A 16,855-nucleotide genomic window follows, 5' to 3' on the forward strand; every position below is an offset into this window, starting at 1 on the left:
CCCGTCTGGAGCCTAGATTGAGGATATCATTGAGATCAGAAACTTGAGTAACTGAGAAAATTGTCTCCAAGGTGCCTTAGGGCAGCCCATATAGGCAATAGACTGCATATACTACCAAGGAGGCTGCTGTTTGCAACCAATGCACACCAGGCTCCCATGGGGAAAGGGACCTGATTGGCTTAATTAGCTGCAAATCCCCACTCTTCTGACTTCTATGTACTGACACAGTGTCTCTAGGCCAGACTGGCCTCTACCTGTGAGTGCTGGCAGTACAGGCATGTCCCACGACACCTGTAGGTTGTTTATGTTTGTTTGTTTGTTTGTTTTTTTGTTTTGTATTTTCTGCACTGGGGACTGAACCCAGGGCTTCATGCATGCTAGGCAAGGACTCCACCGGCTGAACTCCATCCTGTTTTGGAATGTGCTCTGGCACCTTTGGAACTCCATCAGTAGCTGATGCTAAGTCCAGTTCTATGCTCGGTGAACTCCATTTCTCCATCTCTTGTAGTTTGCATGGTGGTCCCTGTCATAGCTTCTCTAGTTTATATAATTTTTTTATCCCACTAGCACCAACACCTCTTATACCCTAAATTCAAAGCACGGGTAGGTAATCTCTGGGTCATACAATGGTAGCTCACATGCAGAGCCATGGCACTGCCAAGGATCATGCATCTGTAAGGGACTGTGCTGGTTAGTTTTTGTCAACACTATGTGAACTAGAGTTAACCTTGGAGGAGAGAACCCCAACTGAGGATATGCCTCCATTAGGTTGGCCTGTAGGCAAGTTGTGGGGCAATTGCCTTGATTAACAATTGATGTGGAACAGCCCAGCTCACTGTGGGAGGTACCATGTTTGGGCAGGTGATCCTGGGAGGTATAAGAAAAGTGGATGGATGTGAGTCTAAAAGCAAGCTGGTAAGTAGCATCCCCCTGATGGTCTCTGCTTGAGTCCCTCCTCTAGGTTTCTGCCTGGACTTCCTTTAAAGGTGGACTGTGATGCGAAGTGTAAACCAAATAAACCCTTTGCTTCTCCAAGTTGTTCTTGGTCTGTCGTCACAGCAACAGGTAGCAGATGAGGACAGGCTAGGACTCACTGTTCCTGTGGACCCATGATCCAAGTACCCATCTCAGGGTCTTGTGTTGTATTTCAATGCCAAGATGCTTTCAACATCCAGAAAATCACACCAGGCATTAGTTCAATTTAGGAGACATGAGCAAAGTTCTACTCCCCTTGGCACTGTCACTGGGAAAACCCAAGCAGGCTCAGAGGCTCTGAGATGCTTACCTTTCATCCAGAGAGAGGAAGGAAGACCACAAAAGAAGGCTCCCATCCAAAGTGAATTCTTTTGTCTAGTACATGGTTTCTTTTAAATGTGAAAGTTCAAGGTTACGAAAACAAACACTTTGCCTCGTGTGTTTGTGAGTTCCGAGACGAAGATATTTCTCCATGTTTGGAGGACATGCTCAGATAATTGTGCGAATTTTTAGGCATTGTTGAAATAAGAGAGGTGCTGAGGCTACAGACCATTGCACACAGAGCAACAACCAAAAGGGCCATCACTTGCAAACACCATGTTGTTAGTATTTAAATTGGAACCCTGCCCCTCATGCTCCTGTTTTGAATACTTACTCTCCAAATGCTGGTGCTAGCTGGGGAGCTGTGGTGCCTTTAGAAGATGGGAACTGGCTAGCATGTGTAGTCACTAGAGGCTGGTCTTTGAAGGTTATAGTCCCGTCCCAGTGCTCTCTGATTCGTGGTCTGTCACATGCTCCTGCAGCCAGGAACGCTGCCATGCCTTCTGTGAGTGATAGATGGCTCCCTCTGGAATAAGCCTTCCCTCTCTTAAATTGTCTCAGGTATTCTAGTCACACTAACATGAAAATAAACTAGCAGACATTTAGCTCAATGTTTGATGGCTGGCTCAATAGAGTAAATGAACCGGCAAGCTGCTGCCAAGAACAGAGGATGTAGCCTGCCTTCTTGTAAAAGCCTTGCCTGCCTGGCTTGCTTATAACATCCTCCTTTTATTAACTTGGATTTAGATGGCATTGACTCCATCAGGCATCTTTTTAAAAATCTATTTCCTGGGGGCTGGAGAGATGGCTCAGAGGTTAAGAGCACTGACTGCTCTTCTAGAGGTCCTGAGTTCAATTCCCAGCAACCACATGGTGTCTCACAACCATCTGTTATGAGATCTGGTGCCCTCTTCTGGTGTGCTGATATACATGGAAGCAGAATGTTGTATACATGTTAAATAAATAAATAAATTCTTTTAAAAAATCTATTTCCTGGGGATTGAGGTGGTTCTTGAACTCTGCTTTAGCCATGGAAACCACGACTTCCTTTTCTTTGAAGGAAAGAGCACAGACCTTAGGATGTTTAGGCTTAGTTCCATCATAGAGTAGCTGTGTGACCTTGCATAAGGTGTTTCAGCCTCTTAACTGGAAGATACACACTAGTTTTAGGAGTGTACTCCAAGGTGAGTTTGGTTTAGTGTACAATCAGGCTTTGCTCCTGGGTGTTTGCTTGCTTCTTTTCCTCTGAACCCCTCCCCATTTCCCTTTAAACGTTTCCAGTTTCCTTCCTTGGATCTCAGTTCACATCTTGGCTTTTAACACCTAAGAGTTCTTTGAATGTGAGATGACTCTTGTGTAAATGTGAGTCAGAATATACTTAGTAGATCTGCAGTCCATTCATCCATTCATCTTGGAAGCTAAATGTTTCCTGAGTGTGTACCTCCCTTGGTCTTCTTTATCTCAGTGAGTGGCCAACCCATCCTCCAAGTTAGTCAAGTATGAAATATAAACATCCTCCAGGAGCTGTTGAAGGCACTAGAGATCTGACAGATGACAAAATGAGCTAAATATACAACAATTTATTAGTGATAAGTGTAATAAAGCAATGGAAGAGTGGGTGGAGAGCTACAGGGTGGAAGAGGCAGCTTTAGATTTGATGATTATAGAAGAGACTCAAGCACGTGGAGAGAATGGCCAGCTGGGGAAGGGCATGGTACAATAGTGAGCACAGGGGTGGACGTGAAATTGGTGGAATGGTGGAGTCAGTATATTAGCCAGGGTTCTCTAGAGTAACATATCTTAGAGAATGAACCTGTCCCTCTCATTATGCAGATCCTGTGTTGAGATTTCATGGGAGCAGCTTCCCTGTTACTGCTGGAAGACACAATCTCACAGGAGGCATCCTGGTCCTCTGGCTCTTACATCTTTTCCAGTCCACCTCAGAAGAGATGTTCCCTGAGCCTTAGGTGTGGGCTTTGCACTGTAGATGCACCAATCAGAGCTGGACATCCCCATGCTTATTTATTCTATGCATTTTGGTCAGTTGTGGATCTCTGTAATAGCTGTAAAATTCATGCCATTTTGAGGTGAAATTTCACTATGTGGTCCAGGATGGTCTACAACTCACACTCCTCCCGCCTTGGTCTCCCGAGTGCTCGAGTTACATCACACACCATCACTCATGGTCCCATATTCGCTTTCTATGGTGGATACTTGGGAAGCCTCTGGAGCATTACAAGAAGAAGAGTGACAGATCTAACACAATTGCATTGAATCACTCTTCCTGCACTGAGTGGCAGTTAGAGGGTGACTGAGCCGATCATACTACCGAGAGGTGTGGTGGTTTAGAGTAGTATGGGGAGGGATGTGGTAAGAAATGGTCACATTAGCCAGGCGATGGTGGCGCACGCCTTTAATCCCAGCACTCGGGAGTCAGAGGCAGGTGGATCTCTGTGAGTTCGAGACCAGCCTGGTCTACAAGAGCTAGTTGCAGGTCAGCCTCCAAAGCCACAGAGAAACTCTGTCCTCGAAAAACAAACAAAAAAACTAACCAAGCAAAATAACAACAACAACAACAACAACAACAACAAAATGGTCACATTCTGGACACTTGTAGATAAGCTGGCAGAGTTTTTGGATGAGTTTCCTGTGGGGCATGTGGTGATTGTGACAGGCGTCACGGGCACTGTTTGCATTTATACTTGAGAAACTTGGAGGATGGATTGACGCTTACTGAGAAACAGAAGAGGGAAGAAGAAGGACTCAGGTTGGATGTGTTCATTTGAAGGGGTTTGAAGACATCCAAGAGGTGTTGAATAACAGTTGGATGTTTGACTTGGGGGTCTGAGAGACAGGCTCAAGCTGGACGGAGACATTTCACAGTGTTCAGAATGTGGAAGCGGCTCAGTTGGTCAAGCACTTTCTGTGCAAGCATAAGGACCTGAACTCTAGACCCAGAATTCACGGGAAAAGCTGGGCATGGTGACAAGCACAGACAATCCTATCAGGGAGGAAGAGACAGGTGATCCCTAGAGCTCACTGGCTGGCCAGCCTAGCCACATCTGCAAACCAAGTCAGTGAGAGACCATTTCTTAAAAACAAGATGGCCATCTCCTGAGAAAGCAGACGTCAGGTTGACCTCTGACACTCACACATGTGTGAATCCACATGCACTGACACATATGAACAGACACACATAGATTTTCATGATAGGGAGAAAATGGTCTTCAGTGTACAGATAGCTTTTAAAACTTTGAGCTTGGATAAGGTACTTTTTTATTTTAAACATTTTTTTATTAATTTATTTTTTACATTCTAATCCCAGTTCCCCCTCCCTCCTCTCCTCCAGCTTCCCCTACCCCCCACCTCCCCTCTGCTCCTCAGAGAGGAGGAGAGGACAAGGCCTCCTCTAGGAAGTCTACTAAGTCTGTTCCATCATCTCCTTGAGGCAGGATCAAGGCACCTCTCCCCCCCACCCCCCACTCCCAACCCCACCCCCACTCCTGTGTCTAGACTGGGCAAGGTATCTTTCCATATAGAATGGGTTCCGCTAAGTCAGTTTGTGCATTAGTGTTAGATCTGGGACCCACTACCAGTGGCCTCATTTATTGTCCCATCCGCACCATTGTCATCTATATTAAGGGAGTCTAGTTCTGTCTGGATAAGATATTCTTAATGATGAGTATTTACAGAGGAGAATCTAGGTCTGAGAATTTAGCATGAGACAGTTCAGCATTTGCTCATCAGGGAGCTAGGGAGGAACAAATAGGTTTTCCCAATCCCTCTTCTTTCTCTATTTATCATTATGAAAAACAGCTATTTTATTTAATTCAATTAGCAGTCACTTGAAGAAAGGTGCTTACAAAACATCTCTAGGGTTGCTCTTAAAAAGTAATGTATGCTCTTTGCAACTTCAAAGGCTTTACAAAAGACAGCTCTATGCCCCAGGCTGGGGAGGAAGGCTGCATGGTGCAGGCAGTGACCCAGGAAGGCCAGTGCATCCCTTTCAGGATTAGTAAAATTAGGCCTTTGTTAGCATTCATCTTGTGGAATGTCAGCTCGAAAACCTCAAAAATCTTCTGCTTCACATCTCTTTCACTTCTCCATCCAACAGAAAATCCATGGGAAGCCAGGAGGGAGAATCTGAGAAAGGTTGGACTGTTCCTTTGGTGAGATAAGCAATCTGTTGTGTCCTGCAGAGTTGAAATAGGGAGGTGAAGCCCTGGTAACTGGGAATGCTGTAGAGAGACTTGAGGAGGGCAGTGGAGGGGTGGAGGGGTGTGTGTGGGTGTCTATACATTCCAGCCAAATTTACTATGATGTGTGGGTTACCTGGCAACAGAGTCCATAGTCTTCATCAGATTTCCAGGGGTCTGAGGCCCTAAAAGGTACTAAGAGAGGGCTGTCTTAGCATAGCAAGAACATGGAGGCTGTAAGACCTCCGCGGTCTTCTTACACTAAGTCCTGTGGTCCTCATGGGCTTTGACATAGCAAGTCCCCAAGCAGAATGTCCCTTAAGAAAGAATGTGGACTTTGTACTTGGGCAAGCTTCTATTTATATTCTCAGCTGCTGCCTTCTACCTTTGAGATCCCAGATGAGTGCTTAACTTCCTTTAAGCTTAATTCCTCCATTGGTAAAATAAGAACAGTAAAATCCACCTCACTTTGCCATCTGGCCACTCAGCAAACATTTAGCATGTGGTGAGAGTTTGGTAAATGCGAGGTCCTTCCCTCACTCCTTTTCAGTGACATCATTTATTGCTTCATAGCCCAGGAAAGCAGCTCATGGTGCTTATATGATGGCCCCAGGTATCATTATGTGACCTATTAGGGTTATGCCCCCAAGGCAGCTCATGGTGTATGAGACCTGATTAAGCACACACTGGCAGGTTGGATTTCTCCTGCCAGTTTGAAAGAAGGCATAGACAAGCCTGGAGCTGTAAGGCTATTATGGGCCATAGCCAGACGAGTGTGCAGCTAAAGAAGGGACAAGGAGAAAAGGAGTGGGGGAAGATAGCATAGTCTGTGGGAGACAGCAGTAGCCAGGGTTCTGACAGCATTCTGTTCCCCTGGGGTCTGTGTGCACTTCCTCTCTTGTCCTTAGGCCTGTGGAGATTGAGTTATCCTTGGCACATGCTCTTTTTCCACTTGAGCTAGCTGGAGCTTGTATCTGGTGCTTGTAACTCCAAGAAACCTCTGCTGTGATATCTGTTCTGGCCACTGGGCCTTTCATTGTCTTCTCACTCCCCTAGCCCACCTGTAGCACCTCCAAAGGCCCTTCCTCCACTGCCCCAGGCCCCAGAGGGGTCTCTTTCCTCTGGACTTCTGCAGCTTTTCTGGCCTTCCGGCCCTATCTTCCCATGAGCAGGTCAGAAAGATGGCTATAAAGAGTAGGGGCTGTAGAAGGTTATTCCCTCCCTGCCTGACCTGGTATGGAATGGGAACCTAGCAGATCCCAGCAGGCAAGCATCCATGAATTAATTTACCCAGATGCCCAAAGTTGGCTTGTTTTTGTGTTTTCTTCCCTCTCTCCCTCCCTCCCTCCCACCTTCCCTCCCTCCCCCCTTCCTTCTGTTCTTCCCTCTCTCCCTCCCTCCCTCCTTCCTTCCTATATGCATGTGTATTCATGTGCGTGTGGGGCTAGCTGTTGATGTCAGGTGTCTTAGTCCTTCTCATCCTTATTTGTTGATATAAGGTCTCTGGTTGAACTCATGATTTGGCTATGCTGGCTCTGAGCTCTAGAAATCCTCCTGCTTCTACCTTCCCAGTACTGGCTTTTCTCATGGTTGCTGGGATCTGAACTCAGGTCCTTATGCTTGTGCAGGAAGCACTTTACTGACTGAGTCATCTCCCTAGCCCCCTGGGTCTGTCTTTCTTAGCAAGGATGTGTTTCTAATTCTGGATTCCAAGTTGTTCTGGCTGCCCCAAGTCCCCTTGTCATTTCTGATCTCCAGGCCCTCCTCTTATTTGCTCTGTCCCCAGTAAATCACTTCTAGAACAGTAGTAATAATTACTGTATGCTCTTTACCTGGATATTCAGATACTGATATTTTGTCATATTTGCCCAGTCATTGACCCTGTGCATTTACATATTACCTATGTGTAATATGTATGATTTATTCATTCATAGTCTACTTATTTATCATTTCTTCTTTTCCCTGGAACTGTCTACAGACTTTATTCAAATTTTGCCAAATGTCCCAAGAAAACCCCAGATCATTTGTTACATTTAGTTGCTAGGACACTTGGGCCCCCTTTTTGAGGAATAATATAATGGTGCTGCCATCCTGAAGGGTTTTTTTGGAATTGAGTCTGCCCTGGTGATGAGATTCAGGCCCCGCATCTTTGGCAGAAGCATGGTGGAAGCAATGCTGTGGAGTGCCTATGTCGGTCTCTCCCACCGTTCTCTTGACTCTGCCAAGTTTCTCCATGTAAAGCTTCTTAACTAGCGTATCATGGAGGAAATATTTTGAGACTATGCAAATGTATATGACTCTTACACTTTCAATCTGGAGTTTTAACATCCATTAGTGTCCCCTCCCCATCAATAAATAGCATGACTGCCAAATCGTGATTGTCTAGTTTTAGCATTCTTCTACATTTATCAAAGATTTTGTTCCACTGCAAAGTAGAACTTCCCTTTCTCCTTGGTTTGTCTTTATCAGCATGAACTCATAATAATTTTTATTTTATTCAATGGCATATAACTCTTTGCTAGCATTATTTATTTATTTGGCTGTCCAATGTCTTAGTTAGCTTTCTATTGCTGTGATAAAGCATCATGGCCAAAAGCAACTTGGGGAGAAAAGGGTTTATTTCAACTTATATTCCACACACCAATTTGTCACTGAAGGAAGTCAGAACAGGACCTGGAGGCAGGAACTGAAGCAGAGACTATCTGTGGAGGAGTGCTACTTCCTGGCTTGTGCCTCATGGTATAGCATCTAGGCTTACCTGCCCCAGGGCACCCAAATTGATCTGGATGGACCCTTCCATATCACCCCTCAAGAAAATGCACCATAGACTTGTCCACAGGCAATCTGGTGGGAGCATTTTCTCAATGGAGCTTCCCTCTTCCCAAATGACTCCAGCTTGTGTCAAGCTGCCATAAAACTAGCCAGCACACTCATGTTGTCTCAGATATGGCCATTCAGAGCCTTTTCAAGAAGTCCTACATACTTTGGACATCTTGATATTGTTTGCTTTGTGGCATAAAAAGCTCTAGTTTCACCTCACACTTTCCCTGTCCTAGTAGTTGAGATGGTAGTAATCCCAGTGCAGGGGAGGCCAAGACAGGGAAAAAGCCTATGGCTTGCTGGCAGCCATTGTAGCCAAATCAGTAAATTCTAAGTAAGTTCAGTGGGAGACTGTCTCAAAAAGTGAGGTGGACAGTGACTAAGGAAGACACTTGTCATTAGCCTCTGCCCTCCACATGCACATGCCCACATATGGCCCTCCCCACATGTGTGCTACATACACACACGAGAGAAAGAAGGAAAAGACACTGGTTCTTTTTTTATTGGAGAATAGTATTTGCAAACAAAAAAAATGAGAGTAAAATATGCTCCTTGCTCCTGGAGCATCCTTATTGCAGGTCTTCTCAGTGGCCAGAGCTGGAAAATGGGAGACTTATGCATACACATATGTATGCATACACATATGTAATTATTATGTATGTATTATATAAGGACACATATAGATAGTGCCTGGATTATGATGGTTCAGCTCAATGATTTTTCAATTTTACAAGTTGTTCAGTAGAAATAAAAATGTTAATTAAAAATTGCCAGGCTAGAAATATGCTATATCATACTCTCCCACATACTGGGTGGTGGCAGTGAATGGCAGGCAGATCCCACTCAGTCTACAAACCCACTGGAAACAACTTGGAGTCCACACCAAACTGTTGCTAATTTTTTCTTTTTCTTTTCTTTCTTTTCTTTTTTTTTCTTTTTTTAAGTTATAGGTGATCAAGGCCGGGCTCCCAGCACTCTGGAGGCAGAGGCAGGCAGATCTCTGTGAGTTCGAGCAAGTGCCAGGATAGGCTCCAAAGCTACTCAGAGAAACCCTGTCTCGAAAAAACCAAAAAAAAAAAAAAAAAAAAAAAAAAGATATAGGTGATCAATAAGTTATCACACATTTCTTATAAAATAGACCACTTGTTAATGAGTGTATATAGTGTGGGCTGAGTGATGATATTGGGTAGGTTATATATATTAAATACATTTCCAAGTAACATTATTTTTAGTTTACAATGAAGTGTTGAGATATAACTCCATAAGAAATCATCTATTGACATCTTTATCCACCATCTCTCTGTCTCTCATTCATTTCAGTATAGTACATGATTTATTCTATTCTTTCTCTATAGTTGACAGTGAAAAACTTGGCTCTCATTGATCATACTGTGCTTCATGCTAAAACATATGGAAAATATTTTCAGAATTATAAACTCATCTGTCTATGAAAAAGAAATATACTCAATACCTAGTTCATAGCTCTCTCTGACTTTAGCCTAAAATCATTCATCTTATACAAAGGTTACCTCGATCCATTCCTTTCTGTCTCTGCCCAGAACTTTCTATCACCTCTTTTCTGGCCATCTCATTCCTGTCCTTGTCACACCTGAACCTCTCAGGAACCTCAGAGCAGGTATAAGCGACTTCTTGGCTCTAGAAGTCCTTCTTTGTATGTTGTGTGGAGCTCAGCTCCCATGCCCCGAATTTTCAATTTTTTTGGGGGGAGGGGGTTCTAGACAGGGTTTCTCTGTTGCTTTGGAGGCTGTCCTGGAACTAACTCTTGTAGACCAGGCTGGTCTCGAACTCATAGAGATCTGCCTGCCTCTGTCTCCCAAGTGCTGGGATTAAAAGCATGCGCCACCACCGCCCAGTCCCAGGCCCTGATTTTATAGGCCACCACTCCTCCAGTTTCTCTTGCAAACTTGAAGAAATGTCTCCCTCCTGTTCTTTTTGTGGCTGAGATATATTATTATCTTTTCCTCTTTTACCTTATTTTCTCTCTTTACTTATTGTTAGAGGCAGCATCTTTCTATATAGCTCAGGCTGCCTGGAACTCACTATTCTCCTTTCTTAGCAACCCTTCCTCCCCCAACAGCTGGGATTAGGGTGTGTTTTACCACTCCCAGCTTAAATATACATTCCTTTTTAAGGAGTCCCTGCTAGCAATTTATTGGGATGACAGGAGGAAAGGGATACTATTATCTTGGAAGAGGGACAGAGGTCGGGATCTTGTGTTTCAGTCTGTGGTCTTTGGTTGGTTACTTGGGGACCCTAGAATTAGAGAGCCTGGAGTTTACAAACTGCAAGATGGAGGCAAGGTTCCTCAGCTCTCCACATCGAATTTTTCATTTAGGATGGGGGGTGGGGGGCTGCACATCATGTGTATTTGGGAATGGTGGCATCCTTAGACCATGTATACAAAGTGGCTGGCACAGTGCCTGATCCTGAGTTTAGTGAATGATACCTGTTGGCTGCCATGCCTGCTGTATTGGTCTCTCATTGTGCATTCATTCAGCGTCTGCTAAGTGCTGAGCCTTCTCAGAGTCCCTAAGTTAACAGTGTAGGGAAGTCAAGCACCCAGAGAAACTGTCTAGCAATCAGCCCGAGTACTGGCTGCATTCTTGGCAAGAAGCCAAATCTCCTCCCCTGGCGTCCCTCTGTCCCAGGATGAGCTTTTGTTTTCCTGGACCTTAAAACTTCTTCCTGGCCAAAGGTCAGATGGCCAGTCAAGAGCCAGTGGGCCAGTGAGCTGTGGGCCAGTATGCCTCTGTTGGTCCGTTGCTTTTTTGCTGAGGACACATGATGGTTGCTGATGGGATGAGTGATGAGCTGGAGATTTTGGTAGAGTGAGGCCAAATCCCTGTGTGGCTCCAGAACACGGATAAATATAGCCAGAGTAATTGCTTGTGTTCTTTTAAGGATTAAAAGTCAGCTTTTGGGCAAGCTGTGAAGCTCCGTGACCAGGACAGCGAGGGACACAGTTCCTTTTTTAGAGCTGTGGTCAGCACTCCTTGTGCATTGCTGGATCCTAGGCCTCAGTGATGCTACAGTCACATGACTTTAGGGGTCACTAAGAGGGCACAGATAGGTCACAGGTGTTCTTACCACATTCCATCAGCAGCACTGGATCAGCTCACCAAAGGTACAAAGTCAACACTGTTTTTAATTTTTTTTTTTCTGAGACAGGGTTTCTCTATGTAGCCCTGGCTGTTCTAGAACTTGCTTTGTAGACCAGGCTGGCCTTGAACTCACAGAGATCTACCTGCCTCTGCCTCCCAAGTGCTGGGGTTAAAGGTGTGCACCACCATTGTCTGACTTTAATTGTTATTTTAATTATGTATATATGTGTATATCTATGCATGTGAGTGCAGGTGCCCACAGAGGTCAGAGGGGCTGTTGGATCCTCTGGAACTGGAGTTACAGACTTGTGAGCCACTCAACCTGCATGCTAGGAGCTGAAGTAGAGTCCTCTGTAACAGTGGTGCATGCTTTTAACTGTCCCTGAAGCCCCATCAATGAACATTTTAAGTGCATGAATGAAAAGATTACATTTAAAAAATAACCATGGGGATAAGAGCATCTAGTTAACAGTAACATCCTGATGTCAATTTTCCGGTTCTGAAATACATAACTGTGATGTAAGTGCCACCATTGAGAGACGCCAATGAAGGAGTACTTGGGACTCTACTATTTTTATAACTTCCTGTATGCCTGTAATTGTTCCAAAATAAAAGTTGAAAAAAACACACACTAATAACCTTTAGTCAGAATCTTCCCAGTACTCTTGACAGTTAGAGGAGGTGGTGCTGGAAGACAAATTAATTAAATCTCTGGTACATGGGGAGCAATGCTTTTGTTTTATTATTACTGTTATTATTGAATGTAAACATGTGACTTAGTCTTGTTGCCCAAGATCTTAAATGTATGATAAGACACAGTGAATACAGTGGTTAGTCTTTAAGTTTCTTTATTTTTATTTTGTATGTACGCATGAGAGCATGTGAGTGTCATGGTGGGCATGAAGAGGTCAGAGGACAACTTGATGGAGTCAGATCTCTCCTTCCACCATGTGGGTTCTGGGAATTGAATTTAGGGGGTCAGGCTTGCCAGCAGGCACCTTCACCCCATGAGCCATCTCACTAGCCCCGTGGTTCATTCTTATTCTATAACTTGGATTCCTTTTCCAGGGTTAATGTTTTAATATTATTGACTTTTGTGTCAGCTTTTGTATGCAGTTATGAGTGTGGGTATTTGTGAATGAACATAAGTGTCTTCATATGTATGTAAATAACATCTACACGAATTTTTCCCACCCATGTGGTAGAAGATGTTCTTTTGGCTATCTCCCCATGTATCAATATATCTTGGAACAGTGGTTCTCAATCTTCCTGATGCTGCAACCCTTTAATACAGTTTCTCATATTATGGTGACCCCCAACCATAAATTTATTTCATTTCTACTTCATAACTGTAATTTTTCTAGTTATGAGTTATAATGTAAATATCTGATATTGAGAACCACTGTCTTAGGGGCCTTTTCCCATCACTAGAGCAATAGCTTCCTCCTTCTTTGTTATGACTGCATTCCATTTTCTTTTGTGGCCCCCATGTAGTGCACATTTATGTCCTTCCTAATCTCTTTGCTTTTATAAACAATGCTGCAATGAGTAATCATGTACATCTGTCATTTCCCAAGTGTGGGAGTTGTTTATAAAATAAATTCCTAGAAGTAGAATGGGGTCAAAGGGCACAAGCCTCATAACCTTGACAGTGCTGGTTGTCCTCTATAGAGCTTGTTCCGTTTTGCACATTCACCAAGTGATATTTTACAAAATGCTTGTAATTGAAGTGAGTTTAAAAAAGCCACTTGGTGACTGCTTGGTGAGTCTGGTGAAAGCTTTGGGCCTCTACCGAGAGAAACACCAATCGAGAAACATAAAGTGCTGGCTCAGAGACTAACGTAGGCATCCAGGACCCTGGGGGAAGAACCATGGTGGAAAGAGTGGTAGATAGTGAAGAGGAAGGAGTTGTAGATGGAACCACCTCATTTCACATCTGGACCCAAGCACTCAAGGCCACAGAGCATCTGAAGAGGTGTTTCCTTTGTTTTCAAAGGCAAAACACAATAATTCTGTCTATTAAGACACTTGTGAGATAGACACGTGCTTTCACCAAAAGTATCTAATGCACTGTTAGGAATACAGCAGGCATTTACTAAGTGGTTTACACACAGACAAGCGTGTGCACACACTCGTAAGCACACAAAGCCTTAGGCTTCATTTTTAGCCTCTGGTTACCAGGGGATCCCTTTATTAGAGCAGTGGTTCTCAACCTTCCTAATACAGTTCCTATGTTGTGGTGACCCCAACCATGAAATTATTTTATCGGTACTCTATAACTGTAATTTTGCTACTGTTATGAATCATAATGGAAATATCAGATATGCAACTCCTGTAAAAAGGTCATCAACTCCCCTAAGGGGTCGTGACCCATAGGTTGGGAACCACTGCTTTAGAGCAACATGTCCCAAAGTTAGGAATGTTGAGTCACAGAGGACCTTAGTTTGGATGAGATGTCTGTGTCTTGTTTCAGACTCAGATCCATGAAATTAGAATTTTTGGAAGAGGAGTCCAGAGCCTCTAAGTCCAGGGGTAGAGACTGGAGTCATTCTGAGGTTGGTGGAGCACAGCTAGACAGCCGGTCGATGTTAGTAGTTTCCACAGGTGGCCTTGCCAGTGGGACGAACATCCACTGACAGATGTGGATCCCCAGGACAAGGTGACTAATAAGGCCAACAGTCAGATTTGCTACCCAGCAGGAAGCTTACTCAACACCCAGAAGGAGAGAGGCCAGGATGGTGTGCTGGAAGCAAGCCTGGCACAGAACGGAGTGCCGCTGGGGTACAGATTAGTTTGAGAGCACCTGTTCTGGTGACTGGTCTGTGGCTAGGGGCTGGAGATAGGGCCTGTGCTCATCCTGGCAGAAGATGAGAGGCCATGGGACTTTGAGCTCCAATCCCTCATGCTCTCATTCAGGACTAACAAATGATGGCCAGGGCTGGAGTTCTCAGGTTTAGCAAGTAAAATGACGTGTTACATTTGAACTTCAAATGAATGGCATACAATCTTGTGGCACAAGCATGTCTCATGCAGTATCGGAGACATCCTTATATGGAAATAATTGCATTTCATTTGAGATTTAAATTTGAGTATCCTATGGTTATCTGGCTACCCCACCCAAGGGCTTTCTCTAATGGCAGAAAGGATGGTGGAGCCCCCATGTGGTTGTCTTAAAGTTGACATTTTGTGATCCTTGCCTTGGGCACCATATCTGAGGAAGGTGAGGAACAAGCCTGGTTGGCAGGGTGTGGACTTCCAGAAGAGAGGCAGCCTTCTCCACCCGAGTTGAGGGGTGTGGTGGGGGCAAGACCTTCATCCATGCTGTTCTAGAACCTATGAGACCCTGGCCCTCAGTGTACTGATCTTTCACTATTGTCCCACTTCTGAGACGAACAGACTGAGGCTTTGCTATGTTAAGGCTATAGGACAGTTAAGTGGAGGAGCTGGTACTGACCCTTGTGGCTGCTGCCAGGCCTGGAATTAGCTAATCCCTTTCTCTATGCCCTTCTCTCTGGCAATCCTGAGGGTTTAAGATGGGAGTAGCCTCCACCCCCAAATCCCTGGGACAGGAAACATTCCCAGCTTCTCCTGGCACTGGGCCAGGATCTTATCTAGGCTCACATGCTTGCTGGACACTCAGGGGTGGGAGGCTGCTCTGCATATGTCCCCTTCGTCCCGCTCTGGCAAGGACAGCGTCGGGGTTTCCAACCGCCTCCCTAGGCACTGCCATCGGCTACAGGGGTGCCCCTGCAAGAGCCCAGGGTAAGGGGCTACCACTCAGGCCCAAACTTCCTTGAGCCCTGAAGCTGGCTGGGAGGCTTCTCCCGCCTTTATCCCCAGAGCCAGGCTGCAGGAGGCCTGGTGGAACTCTGGTTCCCAGTCCCAGCCCCTCATCCCAGCCCCTCACTGAGGAGGAGGCAGGCAGCCGGGGCTCTGCAGCCAGAGCTTTTCAGCTTGGAGCTCTGGAGCCAGATGTAACATTGACCTTAAATGGTAAAAGCTCCCCAGAGTGAAGAGAGGCTGGCCAGGGAGGAAAGGGGAATAACTCAGTTTTAGGTAAGTCATCGCTATTGCCTAGAATAACCTGCCTCTTCAGCCTGGAGGGAAGCAGAGAGGCGCCTTCTCCTCCTTAAAGGTACAGGGCGCTGGGATGGGGGCACTTCACTTTAGGTTGCAGGGGAAGTGGCGTGGTTGGGTGCTATTTTAGCCGAGTATTTTTATTGTTGCTGTCTTAAGTTTTAAATAAGAAATGAAACTCTGGATCCTCACTAAATCCTGCCCCTTCTGCTTGCTGCTGGGAAGCACACGCAGCCTGGGGTGAAGATGCGGCTTCTTACTGGGACCCTCAGCCCTGGCTTTCCTGTGGGATCCTTTATGGCAGTAGAGTAATGCCTGACGGAGCTGTGCAAGATAGGCAGGGTGGATTTTCTTCCCCGGGACTTCCTGTGTCTCTACTTTGTTCCCCTCAGATCTGTGTATGTGAACCGCCGTTGGTACAGCCATCTCCATCCTTGACTCTACTTCCTTTCTAAGCTTGACCTCCCTGACCTGTGCTCTGTTCACAGCTCCTGTTTCCATCTCTGTGCCCATCTCTCTTTTTGTGCCTGTCCCCTAGCCTATCACATCCTGCACCCTTTCATGGCTCTCTCTCTCTCTCTCTCTCTCTCTCTCTCTCTCTCTCTCTCTCTCTCTCTCTCTGTGTGTGTGTGTGTGTGTGTCCCAGCCTGTACCCCTCCAGAGGTCATTGGAAGCTATTCCTAGAGTGAGTGGCACTCAGACAGGCTTTCTCAAAGGGAAGGTAGGAGAGCACAGCCCAGGAGAGGCCCAGCTGCTGGGCTCCCTTCTGCGCAGTAAACAGTTGTAAAAGTTGGAGAGGCCTCACAGTCTGCATAAACAACAGCATGGCCTAGGACCCCTGGCTGGCGCTCCTGCCTCCACAAGTGACAGCTGCTGCTCTTTAACACTCTTCAGGCTGCTTTAGGGTGGCATAGGAAGCCAGGAAGCCCTGTACTTGGCTGAGCTTCATTCTGCATGGAGGAGGAGGAAGCTGCCAGGCTGGAGCACAAGTGAGGCAGGACCTGGGAGGAAGAGCCTCCCCACAAAGAGGTAAGACATGCCAGTTGGGCATGTGCAACTACCTCCTTCTCGGTTCAGTGACTTGCCTAAGTCACACAGAAGGGTCAGAGCTAGGATTTGAAAGCAAGTCTACATGGGTTCCCTCCTGACAATTGTGAGCACCTCCAATACTGGCCTCTGATTTTCAACAGAGCGACAAAATAGTTGTCATTGTTGTATTTGGTTCATAATTCAGTGGCATGTGTGTACATGTGTTGGAGGTGGCTGTTTGTATTCAAGTCTATGTCTCCTCCCATATGTGTGGTGTTGAGTCATTTCCATGCACCCGTTATGACCCTCTGGGAA

The 16,855-nt window shown here is 45.5% G+C and overlaps 1 protein-coding gene and 1 non-coding gene across 2 annotated transcripts in view; one reads left to right on the plus strand and one right to left on the minus strand.

Annotated features, from left to right (window-relative positions):
• Positions 1-16,855, plus strand: part of Irag1 (inositol 1,4,5-triphosphate receptor associated 1) — a 148,393-nt gene that overhangs the window by 27,250 nt on the left and 104,288 nt on the right. The gene's annotated exons all lie outside the window — the stretch shown is intronic.
• On the minus strand, positions 59-193 carry LOC113835097. The gene has a single exon (XR_003484331.1). It is a non-coding gene; the product is annotated as a small nucleolar RNA SNORA70 (small nucleolar RNA).

This window comes from Cricetulus griseus, chromosome 3 (assembly GCF_003668045.3).
Source record: "Cricetulus griseus strain 17A/GY chromosome 3, alternate assembly CriGri-PICRH-1.0, whole genome shotgun sequence".
In the NCBI taxonomy this organism is placed as follows: Eukaryota; Metazoa; Chordata; class Mammalia; order Rodentia; family Cricetidae; genus Cricetulus; species Cricetulus griseus.